The sequence below is a fragment of the Sturnira hondurensis genome, unplaced genomic scaffold (genome assembly GCF_014824575.4).
Source record: "Sturnira hondurensis isolate 20B ecotype Veracruz unplaced genomic scaffold, ASM1482457v3 Scaffold0022215, whole genome shotgun sequence".
Lineage (NCBI taxonomy): Eukaryota > Metazoa > Chordata > Mammalia > Chiroptera > Phyllostomidae > Sturnira > Sturnira hondurensis.
Window position 1 is genome coordinate 333,721 of NW_028094846.1, and position 14,647 is coordinate 348,367.

The 14,647-nt window shown below is 60.8% G+C and overlaps 10 non-coding genes across 10 annotated transcripts; 5 read left to right on the forward strand and 5 right to left on the reverse strand.

The window, feature by feature from the left end:
- Nucleotides 1-757: 757 nt before the first annotated feature.
- TRNAV-CAC (transfer RNA valine (anticodon CAC)) lies at nucleotides 758-830 on the reverse strand. Its single transcript has one exon. It is a non-coding gene; the product is annotated as a tRNA-Val (tRNA).
- A 2,485-nt stretch (nucleotides 831-3,315) lies between these two features.
- On the forward strand, nucleotides 3,316-3,387 carry TRNAD-GUC (transfer RNA aspartic acid (anticodon GUC)). Its single transcript has one exon. It is a non-coding gene; the product is annotated as a tRNA-Asp (tRNA).
- Nucleotides 3,388-3,966: 579 nt separating this feature from the next.
- TRNAE-CUC (transfer RNA glutamic acid (anticodon CUC)) lies at nucleotides 3,967-4,038 on the forward strand. Its single transcript has one exon. It is a non-coding gene; the product is annotated as a tRNA-Glu (tRNA).
- A 1,620-nt stretch (nucleotides 4,039-5,658) lies between these two features.
- On the reverse strand, nucleotides 5,659-5,729 carry TRNAG-GCC (transfer RNA glycine (anticodon GCC)). The gene has a single exon. It is a non-coding gene; the product is annotated as a tRNA-Gly (tRNA).
- A 464-nt stretch (nucleotides 5,730-6,193) lies between these two features.
- Nucleotides 6,194-6,276, reverse strand: TRNAL-CAG (transfer RNA leucine (anticodon CAG)). The gene has a single exon. It is a non-coding gene; the product is annotated as a tRNA-Leu (tRNA).
- A 1,051-nt stretch (nucleotides 6,277-7,327) lies between these two features.
- TRNAG-UCC (transfer RNA glycine (anticodon UCC)) lies at nucleotides 7,328-7,399 on the forward strand. Its single transcript has one exon. It is a non-coding gene; the product is annotated as a tRNA-Gly (tRNA).
- Nucleotides 7,400-7,692: 293 nt separating this feature from the next.
- TRNAE-CUC (transfer RNA glutamic acid (anticodon CUC)) lies at nucleotides 7,693-7,764 on the forward strand. The gene has a single exon. It is a non-coding gene; the product is annotated as a tRNA-Glu (tRNA).
- Nucleotides 7,765-9,632: 1,868 nt separating this feature from the next.
- On the reverse strand, nucleotides 9,633-9,703 carry TRNAG-GCC (transfer RNA glycine (anticodon GCC)). Its single transcript has one exon. It is a non-coding gene; the product is annotated as a tRNA-Gly (tRNA).
- Nucleotides 9,704-12,849: 3,146 nt separating this feature from the next.
- On the forward strand, nucleotides 12,850-12,921 carry TRNAE-CUC (transfer RNA glutamic acid (anticodon CUC)). Its single transcript has one exon. It is a non-coding gene; the product is annotated as a tRNA-Glu (tRNA).
- A 1,611-nt stretch (nucleotides 12,922-14,532) lies between these two features.
- Nucleotides 14,533-14,603, reverse strand: TRNAG-GCC (transfer RNA glycine (anticodon GCC)). The gene has a single exon. It is a non-coding gene; the product is annotated as a tRNA-Gly (tRNA).
- Nucleotides 14,604-14,647: the final 44 nt, after the last annotated feature.

Sequence of the window (14,647 nt, forward strand, 5' to 3'; positions counted from 1 at the left end):
TTGTCTTCACCTGTTGGTTGGTACTTGGGCTGTTTCCAGTTTTGGGCTATAGCGAATGAAGCCGCCATGCACCCTGGTGCACAGGGTGTTTGTTGGTGGTCAGTGCTTTGCTTTCTCTCGGTAAGTGCCTGGGAGGAGAGTGGCCGGCTCACCCTGAGGTCGTTTGGCTGAGCTGTTTCCACAGGGGCTGTGCCGTTTTCCATTCCCCCCAGCAGTGTGTGTCCCGGGCCGCCTGCCGTGGCTGACATGCGGGTGGAGATGGATGTCTCCGTTTCCTTAGGACTCCTGATGACCGACATCTTTTCGTGAGATCATCTGCGGTCCCTCTGTCTTCTTTGGTGAGGTGTCTGTTCAGGGTTTGCCCACAGTTTGGGGGGCGGGTTGGGTGTGAGAATAATTTTTTAATTGAAAGAAAATATCCGTTGCTTCCACCTGGCTTAGGACCGGTGGCTTCAGGATTCCGGGTGGGACGGAGCGGGAGGACGCGGGGAGCACAGGGCGGGTGGTGGCAGTTTGGGCAGCGGCAGGAGGCAGAGCAAGCGGGCGTGGCGGCGGCGACCGCGCGGAGGGGCGGGACCCCAGAGCCACCCGCGTTGGAGGACGCGGGGCCCGAACTAGACCTTGGTCCTCGGGGTCCGAGCGGAACCGCTGACCGTTCGTCCAGCGGTGCAGCGCGGGTCGGAAGAGACTAGAGCCCCAGCCCAAGGCGTCGGCAAAAAAAAAAAAAAGAAAAGAAAGAAAAACAGGCTTTGCTTACTGTTTCCGCCCGGTTTCGAACCGGGGACCTTTCGCGTGTGAGGCGAACGTGATAACCACTACACTACGGAAACAACCGGCAAACGGCGCCGCCAAGAGCGCCCTTGACACCCACGCCGGGGCATCCCCGCGGCCCTGAATAACCGCACGGCCCGCCCCTCCTGCTGGGCCTGGCCCGCGGACGCTGGTCTCTGGCGCCCCCGGCACGTGGCGCCCCCTCCCGGCACCATAGAACCCACGCCAGACAGCGGGAGAGCCGGGGCCTGGCGCACATCGGAACTCGGGCTCCCGTTTGACACAGTAACAATGCACCGTAGGTCGGCCAGCACTTAATGCAGGAGACGCGAGTCGAGGAAACCTCACTTTTCTCCTTCCTATGCCTTTCTTTTCGGGGAGTCTCTGTCACTGATCACGCCCCGTCCTCACCCCCCGCCGTTAGCTGTGCGCCCCCCCCGCGCCGCCACAGAGCGTTGCTAGGTGTGGGGAAGGCGACCCGCGCTTGGCGACGCGGGTGGCGCGCGGGAAAGGAAACGCGCAGCCGGGAAGGGCCGAGGTTTTCCCTGCGCGCGCAGACGGAGGAGACCTCGGTCTCCCTTTCCCGCACTTTTTCTAACACTGCAATGACCGAAGTGTTAGAGGTAGTTTAAAACGTGTAAATTTAGACGAAGAGACGGAGCGGAGTGAATTTGGCTTGAATGCGACGGCCAGTTCACGGCAGGTGACACAGGGTCCCAGGGGCACTGGCCTTGGCGTCGGAGGACGCAGGAGGGGTGGACGCTACCGGCTGTGGAGGCCCAAGCGAGGCATGGCACCGGGCGGGGCGTGCGAGACCCGTGGACGGTGTTGAGGACCCCGAACACTCCGTGGGAAAGGACAGCCGAGGTCATGACCTCCTTTTCTCAATGGTGTGGCGGGAAATTGTGTGCGGAGGCAAGGAGTGGAGACAGTTTGGGGACGAAACAGGCGAGAAAGCCATCAGGAAAAGCAGAAAGGAGGACGAGGGAATCACATGTTGGGTGAGGCTAGTGCCTAGGGGACTCGAATGGCGCTGCACTGGCCGACTGCTTCGGGAGCTGGGACCTGGCAGGAGCCCGGAGGAGAGAGTGCTTGTCAGGTGAACAAGCCCAGGAGAGGAACTGGGGACCATAGGAGAGAACGCCAGGGCCGAGATGACACGGGCTGAGCTTGTGCAGAACTCGAGGGACATCAGAAATGCCAGTGGACTGGGTTCTCAGCGAATGGTAGAGAGTCTACCAGGTGGAACCGCTTTAACAGAAAATCCGTAAAGTGGCTTAAATAATCAGAGGAAACATGACCTCACATTCCTCGGTAAATCTGGGCTTCAGGCAAGTCTTGATCCAGGTCCCCAAATTATCTTCTTTCTCTTGGTCCTTCTGCCCTCAATGTGGACTCCATTTCTGAGCAGGCTGTCCACTCATGTTTTCAAAATGCCACCAGCGAGTTGGACTGTGGGCTCCCTGATTCATGTCCTGCAGAAGATGTTTCTCCCAGAGCTCATTACCGAACAGGTAAAGGAGGCAGGATGCGCTGCTTAGTTCACCACTTCAGGTTTTCTCCTGAAGTCAGCAGTGGGACGCATCCCGCTCAAAACCCATGGCTGACTGATTCAGGGTCTCTCTAAGGAGGTGGAAATGCTGAGTTGGTACCCCCAAACACTCTATACAGAAGGGAAGACCCACAATATGGCAGCATAGGGAGAAACGGTCACCCCCGCTCGGGTGCGTGGGTTGCGAGGCAAGAAGGAAGTATTGGCTCAGAAGCCCTTCGGAGGAGGGGCTGGCACACCCCACGGGGCTCCGCCTGGCTGTAAGTAGGCAGGCTAGAGTGTGCAGAGGCTCAAAGGGTGCTGGGGAGGAACCAACCCTAAGGTGGGAAAGAGCTGCAATGGACGTAAGTGGGCCTGGACGCGTGCTTTTGCTTGTGGAACCAAAACCGTGGGCGCCTGTCAGCACTAGGGATTCGAACCCACACCTCCAAAGGAGACAAATGGGACGACAACCTAGGGAGTGACTTAGACCACTCGGCCATCCTGACGTATCGCGCATGCCATCACCCACCTGGCTTTCACTGGACCTCTCTGGGTGGACGGCTCTCCAAGGACGCGACCCGCGCGGGCCGATAGGAGTAAAAACGGCCGACTGTTTTTACTGAAAACAATGCCGATGTTTACTGAACATCGGCAATGTTCAGTAAAAGCAACCCCGGGCTCCGCCGCCCACGGCCTCTCCTCTATCCTAGGCGGCGGCTCGATGCGCGCCCACCTGCTCCTCCTGGAGGCTTCGCTCTCCCTCTCGGGCCTCGGGTCTTGGCGCGGCGCACGCGTTGAAGGCCCTGGAGTTTTCAGCCCACCCCTGTCGGGGTCGGGTCGGGACGCGCTCTGGGTCAGTCTCCGGCTTCCGCTCGCCGGCCGCTTGTTGGAGGACGCGGCCGGTTCCCGGTCGGGGCGGGCGGGCCCGGACTTGCCCGGAGCGTCCAGGGCCGGCGTAGGCGCCGGCAGTCGGCCACAGGGGTGGTGAAAGCGAGACCTGGCCCAGGCCGTCCTCGTTAGTATAGTGGTGAGTATCCCCGCCTGTCACGCGGGAGACCGGGGTTCGATTCCCCGACGGGGAGGTGACGCTAACTTTTGCTTGCTGTTTCCCTTTCTGTCCAGCCCCTTCACCAGATCGGCTTTTTAAAAAATTCCTGTCGTTTGCGGTGTGGAGTCAAGGGACGGGGACCGGGCAGCGAGAGACCCCCAAGAGGCGGTTGGGCTGGCGGAGGAGGGCTGCGGCGCAGGGCGCGGTACTTGGAGGATGCGACAGCGCGGAGATGCATGGCGAGAGAGGCGCCGGGGACCGCGTGGTAACTGGGGTTGGCTTCCCGGCCGACGCAAAGGGCTGCTCTTTTGCGGGGATCCAGAGAACCCTCGCGTCCTGTGCGCGTGCGGGTGCTGGTGGATCTGGGGACCTGCAGCCTAGGCCCTGAGCACCCTGGGAATCAGGAGCCCTAGACGCCAGTCGCACGGAGGCGTGCGAGTGTGGGACAGGGAGGCGTGCAGCGTTCAGGCAGGAAGGGGCCAGGGCGCGTCGGGGAGCAGGGGAGACCGGGCTGGACTTGGAAGGTCGGGGGCTGCGGCCCAAGAACACCCCGCCTGTGACCCAAAGGCTCCACGTGCGGAAGTAGTGATCGCCTGACACTGTCGTCTATCACTCCCTGGTGGTCTAGTGGTTAGGATTCGGCGCTCTCACCGCCGCGGCCCGGGTTCGATTCCCGGTCAGGGAAGTTGAGCTTTTGATACTTTGTTTTCTCTCGGCATCCTGGGCTCCCCAGTGGGTCCGCACCTAGTTTTTAGCCTGCGCTCGCTGCTTTCCTTATCGCCGCCCCGGCCCCTCCGAGTTCCCCGGCTCCCTTCTGGTCTGGGTACAATCCTACCAAGCAACAGCCTCCCGTCAAAATCTTTAGCTTTGCACCCCCACGAGAAGCCCCCGGCGTTTCCCCTTCTCAGTCTCCGGAGCTCCCCTTGCTCCCTCCCTCCGAAAGCGCAAACACGAGACCCCAGGTCGGCCTGTCTCCCGCCTTCGCCACCGCACTTATTGGACATTCCCTCAGCACGGGGACGGGCCACTCCTTCCGCCTGGAGTCCCGGGAAGAAGCTTGGAGGGGGTGTTGGAAACCACACCTACACCTGGGAGTCCTGCGTCCTGCGGGAGTCTGCGGCGCCTTATCTACAGGCTCTTGCCTGCAGCCGCTGTGGTGGCTTTGCTGCCAAGTGCCCGGTCCGGCCCGGAAGGCTGCGTCCCCTGTGGGCTGAGGGCGGGGAGTGGGGGCTCCAAATGACGGGTGCTAACGGGTGGGGATGGGCGCGGAGGGCGGGATCATGGCGCCCCTCGGGCGGAGGTGTGAGAAGGAATCTGGACACCACCTCCCGGGAGCCGACAGCAGCCAGGATCCCGGGCAGCAGCCAGCGTCAGACAGCAGAGAGATAGGGGACGAGGGTGGGGAACACCCCGCAGACAAGCAGGTGGGAGGAGGTGGAGGCAGACGGGTGACCCGTGGACTCCTGGCCAGAGTTGCACCCCCAACGCCGTCCATTCTGCCTCAAAGTGTCAAGGATGTTAGGAGAGAGCACCTTCCTTGTCCACAGCCGCGTCCAGGGTGCCAAGGAGCCCCATCGTGAGCACAGGAGCTCCAGTCTGTCACCACAGCAGTTCCCTCCCGGCCTTGCCCACGTGTTGGGGATGAGAGTGTGGTTGGCTGAGGCTGAGGAATGAGGGTACAGGCCAAATGACCCCCCCACAGGGGTCCGCTGAGGGCTGTGGGTGCAGGGAGGGGCAAGAAGGAGGGCAGGGTGCCCCCATGGAACTTGGTTTGGAGCAAAGGAGAGGGGGCAGCTGGTGATGCTGGTGGAGGTGGTGATGCTGCAGGTGGTGCTGAATAGAGTGGACTGGGCCTGCCGGTGCTGGTGGTGGTCGTCCGCGGTTCGCGGGTGGAGGTTTTAATGGTGGAGCGGTGGCCAGGGTGGGAAAAATGTTGCTGCTGAGCGGAATGAAGGGCAGGTGGGATGTGCGTTAAGGAGACGGTGGCATTATTTTGCACCTCTGGCGCGCGGTGTTGACCTTGTGAGCCACCAGGCAGATGCTCTGTCTGCACGTGCTAAGAGTGTCCACACTGGGGGTGGTGACTGGGACAACACGGTGCCATTTGGGGAGTGTGGGTTTGTGGGGAGGCGGGGAGCTAGGAAAGGGGTAAAAGGTGGAGAGTCAGTGTGTTGTGCAAGGTGGCGTTTATTCCCTGTAGTGAAATGAGTCACCCAAGAGGTATCAGGGTGATGGCTTGGGTTGTGGGGCCTGAGGTCTTGGCTCACCAGCGCAGCAAGTGTATGATCAAAATGATGAACGAGGTTGCATGGGCCGGGAATCGAACCCGGGCCTCCCGCGTGGCAGGCGAGAATTCTACCACTGAACCACCCACGCAATAGCGGCAACCTAATTTACGTTCGCTCCACTAGCTATTGCGCCCGCGAGCACCTCTTTCATTGCGCGGGAGGCGGACACGAGCTATGAAACAGGCTCCCGGCGCGTCACAGGTTCTAGGGCCCAGAGAGTAGGAAGGGAGAGGGAGACAGAAGAGGACCGGGCCTTTCTCCGCCGGCCAGGGCCGCCTTGAGTCTGACAGTGTCGCCTGAGAAGGCCAGAAGCTGGACTAAGCCTGGCCCGCACCAGATCCCAAGCAGGTTAGGCTATGGGTGGAGGAAGCAGCTGAGCGTCCAAGTTCCCTTCAGCGACCCCGAGGTGCGACCCAAAGTCCCTTGCGTGCCCGGCGGAGAACCGAGGGTGGAGGCAGGAGGTAGCAGAGAACTCCATGGTGCCAGCCAGGAACGGACTGGGAGGCCAAAAATAGCTGCGACGAGTCAGGAACGAGCAAAAAGTTGCACCGCTGTCAGGAGTGGGATTCGAACCCACGCCTCCAGGGGAGACTGCGACCTGAACGCAGCGCCTTAGACCGCTCGGCCATCCTGACACCGCGCCACTGGCTCCCCAATTGCCCCGCCTGGAGCCGGATGTGAACGTCGGTGCCCTCGACCTCAGTCTCCCCGACCGGAGGCTGTCGCGGTGCCCGCGGCCTCTCTTCCACCCTGCGCCGCCGCAGGACGCGCGCCCACCTGCGACTCCCGGCGGCCCCGCTTGCTCTCTGGGTCCTCCTCGTCCTGGCGCCGCCCCGCGTTGGAGGCCAGCGGCAGAGCGTCCTCACTGGGGTGGGGGCGGGGACAGGCTCGCGGTGGGTCTCGGGCCGGCGCTCACTCTCGACGGCAGCTTCGCCGGAGGACGTGGTGGGTTCGATATTGCGTGGGGAGTCGCGTGCTGAGCGACTTCAGTGCACAGGCGCCAGCACCCGCGCGGCGGTGCTCGTTAGTTTAGAGGCGAGTATCCCTGCCTGGCACGCTGGAGGCGATTCCCTGGTGGGAAGACCACCTGACCTTTGGGTCGTGAGCTCCGCCCTCCGTCCGGCAGGCTGCCCGCATGGGGCCCTCTTTTCGCCCTTCTGCCCTGCGTCGAGGCCCAGGATCCAGTTTATGCCAGATGCTCCCCAACAAACCCTTCCCTCGCCCTTCCTCCTTCAGGACGCTGCACTGCCGCAGCCCAGCCAAGTCCTAACCCGCCACCGCAGCGCCTTTCCCCAGGCCTGCGCGGAGTGGCTGGCGGAATGGGCTCCCAGCGACCCGACGCACCGCAGTCCCGGGCCCTGTTGCTGAGTGGCAGTGGCACCCAGTGGCGGAAGCGTGTGGCAACCCCGCGGAAGGGGGACTGGAGACCCTGACCCGGGGGAGGGCCCAGCGTGGAGCTATGCGACCAGCAGCAGCCGAACGGCGAGAGCGCCCCGGAGAGGCGGTCGGGTCGGCGGAGGAGGCCACCTGCGTGGGCCCGGCGCGGGTGGGGCGCCGGGACGTTCGTCCCTGACGCCCAGAGAAGCGCTTGGCTGGGGGCAAGTGAAAGAAACAGCGGAGACGGTGGGGCCGGTGGCGGCGACAGCAGACGTCCAGAGGAGCGTCCTCGGAGGGCCCGGCCGTCGGGCGTTGGTGGTATAGTGGTGAGCATAGCTGCCTTCCAAGCAGTTGACCCGGGTTCGATTCCCGGCCAACGCAAGAGACTAACCTTTTGCCGAGCTCCAGGGCCTTTGGGCTCTGTGCGCCTTCAGGAGCTACTGGACCCCGGGCCGCAGATGCGAGGCCCGCGGCTGCGTGCCAGAGTGAGAGGAGCGGGCACGTAGTGTTTTGAGGGTGCCTCCGGCAGGAAAAGGGTGATGTCTCCAGAGCGGGGCCGGGCCATGGGTGGCTGCATTCGGCGAGGCTGGCGCTACTGCCGAGGAAAAGCCCAGGGCGTGGCCTTGGGGCTCTGCTCGCAGGAAGGGTAGGAAGCCAGCTGTGGCAGCCGCCTGTCCCTGGTGGTCTAGTGGTTAGGATTCGGCGCTCTCACCGCCGCGGCCCGGGTTCGATTCCCGGTCAGGGAATGCTCTTTTCTTCCCCCCTTTGTTTTATAAGCGCCCTTGAGTGTGGACACTCTTCTTTTAACCAACGCTGTGTACCTTCTGCTGGCACCTTCGCCTGCCGAAGCCCTTTGGCTCCCTACAATTTTGGCTCTTGCACTGCCAGACAACCGCCTCCCCTCCCAACCTTTGCGCTTGCTCACCCGTGTTGCAGCCCCAAACCCGAGGGCCCCAGTGCAGCTTATCTCCCCGCCATGGCCACCCCACGTGCTCCGACTCTTCAGAAGCACAGAGTCGGCGGGGACGAACCTCCGAACCTCGCAGAGGTCAGGCTATCCCTTCGGAAAGGGAGTCCCGGAAGGTGGGTTGGAAGGGAAAGGACACCTACACCTGCAGGTCGGGACACGTGGAGGAGCCCGCAGTATTTCGCCTGGAGACGCTTGCCATCAGCCATTGCTTCCGTGGCTTTCCTGCAGTGTGCCATGGCCGGACCAGCTGCTTCTCCCATGGGTTGGTGATGGTGTCCCAGGGACATGGAGTGTCCCCGGGTGGGGGTAGGAATGAATCACGGGATGTGACGCCCTGGAGATGGAGGTGTGGAGGGGAATCTGGACACCACGCCCTAGGAGCTGGACCACTGAGCAGCCAACATCAGAAAGCAGAGATAAAACAAGCCTGTCAGGAACACCCAGAAGCCAAGCAGATGGGAGGAAGTGGAGGCAGATGGGTGACCCATGGACTTCTGGACATCTTGTTCAACTTACACCCCCAATGCTGTCTAGCCTACCCCAAAATGTTGTGAGAGCACCTCCCTGGGCCCCTGCCCACCAGAGCCCCACACAGGACCATGGAGACCTGACTCCTACCACTGTCCATTTTGCACCTGCCCTGCCATACAGTGCATGTCCAACCAGGCTTCCATTTCTCTGCTCACTCCTGCATCCACTGTCTTCTGCTGGTGCTCCCCCATGTGACTCACCCGCCTCAGTCTCCTCCCCACCCAAGCTCCCTCCCCCATGCCGGCAAAAGAGTCTGACATCTGTCCGTGCACTGCTTTCTTTGGAGGCAGAGGGCCAGTGGGCCAGCAGCACCCACTTGCCAGTGGCACATTGGCTGACTGGGTTTTCACACAGCCGTGTCCTCGGTGCCAAGGAGCCCCATTGTGGGCACAGAAGCTCTGCATCTGTCACCATAGGCAGCTCCTTACCTGCCTTGCCCACATGTTGGGGTGAGAGTGTGGTTGGCTGAGGCTGAGGAATGAGGGTACAGGCCAAATGAGCCCCCACAGGGGTCCGCTGAAGGCTGTGGGTGCAGGGAGGGGCAAGAAGGAGGGCAGGGTGCCCCCATGGAACTTGGTTTGGAGCAAAGGAGAGGGGGCAGCTGGTGATGCTGGTGGAGGTGGTGATGCTGCAGGTGGTGCTGAGTAGAGTGGACTGGGCCTGCCGGTGCTGGTGGTGGTCGTCCGCGGTTCGCAGGTGGAGGTTTTAATGGTGGAGCGGTGGCCAGGGTGGGAAAAATGTTGCTGCTGTTGCGGGATGAAGGGCAGGTGGGATGTGCGTTGAGGAGACAGTGGCATTATTTTGCACCTCTGGCGCGTGGTGTTGACCTTGTGAGCCACCAGGCAGATGCTCTGTCTGCACGTGCTAAGAGTGTCCACACTGGGGGTGGTGACTGGGACAACACGGTGCCATTTGGGGAGTGTGGGTTTGTGGGGAGGCGGGGAGCTAGGAAAGGGGTAAAAGGTGGAGAGTCAGTGTGTTGTGCAAGGTGGCGTTTATTCCCTGTAGTGAAATGAGTCACCCAAGAGGTATCAGGGTGATGGCTTGGGTTGTGGGGCCTGAGGTCTTGGCTCACCAGCGCAGCAAGTGTATGATCAAAATGATGAACGAGGTTGCATGGGCCGGGAATCGAACCCGGGCCTCCCGCGTGGCAGGCGAGAATTCTACCACTGAACCACCCATGCCCCGATGGCACACCTTTGGAAGCCCCACCTATTGAGCACAGGCCGCGACGGCACCTGTTCCGATTGTGCCCAAGGCGGACGGGCCACCGATACCCAAGGCTCCCGCATTCGGGGCTTCTGCGCGAGGCACGGAGTCTACAGAGGGGCCGAGGTGGACTCGGTCCGGCCAATCCTGGGTTTTCTTGGCTGATGGGAACTGTCGGTGTCCCCGGAAGAGGCCAGGAACTGACCAAACCTGACCCGTTCCGCGATCCTTAGCAGGGCAGGCGACCTGTGGCGGGAGCAGGTGAGCGCCCACGGTCTCTTGAGCGACCTCTAGACGCGACCCGAAGCTCTGGGCACCTGAGTCTCCCGCCCGTTTGGGCTGCAGGAGGGAGGGCGCGCGCGGGCGGCCAACCGAGGGTGGAAGGTGGACGGGGCCCCAAGGGCGCTGGTCAGGGACCGACTGGACGGCAAGGACGGGAAGCGATGGGTGTGGCCCTGAGCAAAACGTTAGGCCGCAGTCAGGAGTGGGATTCTGACCCACAGCTCCAGGGGAGACTGCGGCTTGGATGCAGCGGCTTGGACTGCTCGGCCACTCTAACCGCGACACTGAAGACGTCCCCGCTCACCTGGCTGGGACCAGACGCGAGCACCTGTGCTCTCACCCGGCCTGGCTCTGGTCAGGCGGCTGTCCGGGTGCCCCACGGACCGGACGCGCACCGGCCGACGCATTTGGCTCCAGGGCCCACGGCCTCTCTTCCACCCTGCGCCGCGGCACGACGCGCGCCCACCTGCGACTCCTGGCGGCCCCGCTTGCTCTCTTGGTTCTGGCGCCGCCCCTGCGTTGGAGGCCAGAGACAGAGCGCCCTGGGCGTTGTCGGCGCCACCCTTGCTGGGGTTGGGGCCCGGACAGGCTTGGGGTGGGTTTCGGGCTGGAGCTCGCCCGCGGCTTTGTCGGAGGACGCGATGAGTTAGGCCGCGAGCCCGCATCGGGCAGGGCATCCGGGGCAGGTGCAGGCGGCGGCGGTCGTCCCCAGGTGCGTCGGCGTGAAGTCCCATTCCCGTCTCCTTCGTTAGTGTAGTGGCGAGTGTCCCCGCCTGTCGTCCGGAAGACCGGGTTCGATTACCGGACGGAGAGATGGAGGTTTCTGTTTGGTAATCGGCTCTGCCGCCCGTCCCTGTCCAGCAACTCGCCCACACGCGCCGCCTTTCTACTACTGCATTCCGGGTCCGCCGCGGCGTGGAGCCCAGGGGCCAAGAGCAGCGGGGCAGCGAGAACCTGCGGGAGAAGCGAGCGGGCCAGCGCAGCTGCGTGGGTCTGGGCGGCTGGGGCGTGAGCGGGCGCTGGTGCGTTTACGGGGCTGCGGGGCAAAGGGGCGCAGCATCCAGGCGGGGCTGGAGCTCCCCGCGCTTCCCCAGTGGGGTCCACCTTCTCAGGCGAACGGGCCGCGAAGTGCTGGGGGAAGAGCGGTGGGCAAGGGGGCTTTGCCAGCGGTGGCTTTGATTCCAGCCAACGCTGTGCGCTGATGTTTTGGGGGCTCCAGGGCCCTCGTGCGTCGTGCTCACGCGAGAGCTGGGCCCTAGGCACCGGGCAGTCGTTTGTGTGCGAGTGTGGGAGAGTGAGGCACACGTGTTTTTAAAAATGTAGATTGACTGGGGTGACATTGGTGAATGAGATTATATAAGTTACAAGTGTACGATTCTATGAGACATCATCTATACGTTGCATTGTGTGCCCACCACCCAAAGTCAAATCATTTTCCATCACCATGTATTCAACTCCCTTTACCCGTTTTCAGCCGTACCCACCCCCTTTCTGGTAACCACCATACTGTTCTCTGTGCCTGTAAGATTTTGTTTGTCTTATTTGTTCGTTTGCTGCTTTCAGTTTTAAATCCCACATATGAATGATATTATATGGTTCTTAACATTTTCTGTCTGGCTTATTTTGCTTAGCAAGATATTCTTAAGATCCATCCATGTCACAACTGCCAGTATTTCATCTCCTGTTACAGCTGAGTAGGGTGCCCCATCGTATATACAGGTACCTCATCTTCTTTATCCAGTCATCTATGGAGGGACTCTCTGTTGCTTCCCAGTCTTGGCCACCATGAATAATTCCACAATGAACATAGGGTTGCATATATTTTTGTGGATAAATGTTTTCAAAATTTGGGGGTACCTATCCGGAAGAGGGGTTGCTGCATCATATGGTATAGCTCTATTATTACTTTTTATTACTTTTTTGAGGAGCCTCCACACTATTTTCCATAGTGGCTGTACCAGTCACTCTCTCCACAGCCTCTCGAACACTTGTAATTACTTGTCTTGTTGATAATGGCCATTCTAACAGATGTGTGATGGCACCTCATTGTACTTCTGATTTGTGTTTCCCTAAAAGCTAGTAAAGCTGAGCATCTTGTTCATATAACTGTTGGCCACTTGAGTGTCTTCTTGAAAGAAGTGTCTGCTCAGGTCCTCTACCCCATTTTTTAACTGGATTGTGTGTTTGGTGTTGAGTTGTGTGAGTTCTTTATACGTTTTGGATATTAACCGCTTGTCAGAGCTGTTGCAAATATCATCTCCCATTTGGTTGGTTGCCTTTTTGTTTTGCTGTGCAGAAGCTTTTTATAGTCCTATTCATTTATGTTTGCCTTTACTTCCCTTTCCTTTGGGGTCAAACTTATAAAATTCTCTTTAAAACCAAAGTCAATCAGCTTAGTACCTATGTTTTCTTCTATGTTATTTATTGTTTCAGGTCTTATGTTTAGGACTTTGATCCATTTTGAGTTAATTTTTGTACATGGGGACAAACAGTGGTCTAGTTTTGTTCTTTTGATTGTGGCTTTCCGGGTTTCCCAGGACCATTTTTGAAGAGGCTTTCTTTTCTCCATTGTATATTTTTGGCTCCTTTGTTGAAATTATTTGCTCATTAACACCTGGATTTATTTCTGGGCTCACAATTTTGTTCCATTGGTCTGTGTGTCTGTTTTTCCGCCTGTGGTGTACTGAGGATGCCGCAAGCGGAAGAGGGCGCACAGGTGGGTGGATGGGGCCCAGGGCGACCGGACTTGGCAAAGGCAGAGGCTGGCGTGGAGGGGACACTGTTGGTGGCCCTCGGGCGCTGTGTGCAGAGGACGCACGCCAGACATGCCAGACGTCACTCCCTGGTGGTCTAGTGGTTAGGATTCGGCGCTCTCACCGCCGCGGCCCGGGTTCGATTCCCGGTCAGGGAAGGTCTGCTTTTTCTTCTCTCTGTTTCCTAAACTCCGGAGCGTTTTCTCACCCCCGTTTTAGCCCCCCTCCAGGCACCCCCGGCTCCTGCACACCAGCGCCAACCCTGCCAGTCAGCCGCCTCGCGTCCAAATCTTTGGGCCTCGCTGGCCCTGGAGGCCGGCAGGGTCTCCCCTCCTAAGTCCCGGGCGCTCCTCTCGCTTCCTCCTTCCGCAGCTGCAAATCTGACCGCCCAGCGCGGCCTGTCTCGCTGCGGTGGCCGCGGGAGTACACGCCCCCGGTGTGGGCCGCCGCACCTGCCCAGACTCTCCTGCAACAGGGAGTCGGGCAGGACAAACCTCGACAGGGACAGGCTAACCCTTCCACAGGGCGTCCCGGGAAGGAGCGGGAAGGCGAGCGGTGTTGGAAACGACACCTACGCAACTACTCAGGCCGCCTGCCGGAGCCTCGGTGCCTTAGGTGTGGGCTCTTGCCAGCCACCTCTGGGGTGGCTTTTCTAACTCGTGCACGGTCCCGACGGCTGCGTCCCCCGGGGCCTGGTGATGGGGCCCCACAAGCGACGTGTGCTCTCTGTGGGGATGGGTGTGGAGGGCGGGATCATGGCGCCCCTCGGGCGGAGGTGTGAGAAGGAATCTGGACACCACCTCCCGGGAGCCGGGATCCCGGGCAGCAGCCAGCGCCAGACAGCAGAGAAATAGGGGACGAGGGTGGGGAACACCCCGCAGACAAGCAGGTGGGAGGAGGTGGAGGCAGACGGGTGACCCGTGGACTCCTGGCCAGAGTTGCACCCCCAACGCCGTCCATTCTGCCTCAAAGTGTCAAGGATGTTAGGAGAGAGCACCTTCCTTGTCCACAGCCGCGTCCAGGGTGCCAAGGAGCCCCATCGTGAGCACAGGAGCTCCAGTCTGTCACCACAGCAGTTCCCTCCGGCCTTGCCCACGTGTTGGGGATGAGAGTGTGGTTGGCTGAGGCTGAGGGATGAGGGTACAGGCCAAATGAGCCCCCACAGGGGTCCGCTGAGGGCTGTGGGTGCAGGGAGGGGCAAGAAGGAGGGCAGGGTGCCCCCATGGAACTTGGTTTGGAGCAAAGGAGAGGGGGCAGCTGGTGATGCTGGTGGAGGTGGTGATGCTGCAGGTGGTGCTGAGTAGAGTGGACTGGGCCTGCCGGTGCTGGTGGTGGTCGTCCGCGGTTCGCGGGTGGAGGTTTTAATGGTGGAGCGGTGGCCAGGGTGGGAAAAATGTTGCTGCTGTTGCGGGATGAAGGGCAGGTGGGATGTGCGTTGAGGAGACGGTGGCATTATTTTGCACCTCTGGCGCGCGGTGTTGACCCTGTGAGCCACCAGGCAGATGCTCTGTCTGCACGTGCTAAGAGTGTCCACACTGGGGGTGGTGACTGGGACAACACGGTGCCATTTGGGGAGTGTGGGTTTGTGGGGAGGCGGGGAGCTAGGAAAGGGGTAAAAGGTGGAGAGTCAGTGTGTTGTGCAAGGTGGCGTTTATTCCCTGTAGTGAAATGAGTCACCCAAGAGGTATCAGGGTGATGGCTTGGGTTGTGGGGCCTGAGGTCTTGGCTCACCAGCGCAGCAAGTGTATGATCAAAATGATGAACGAGGTTGCATGGGCCGGGAATCGAACCCGGGCCTCCCGCGTGGCAGGCGAGAATTCTACCACTGAACCACCCATGCTGCCGTGGCCCTGAGTGCCAGCACGAGGGACCAGCGGCCCCCTC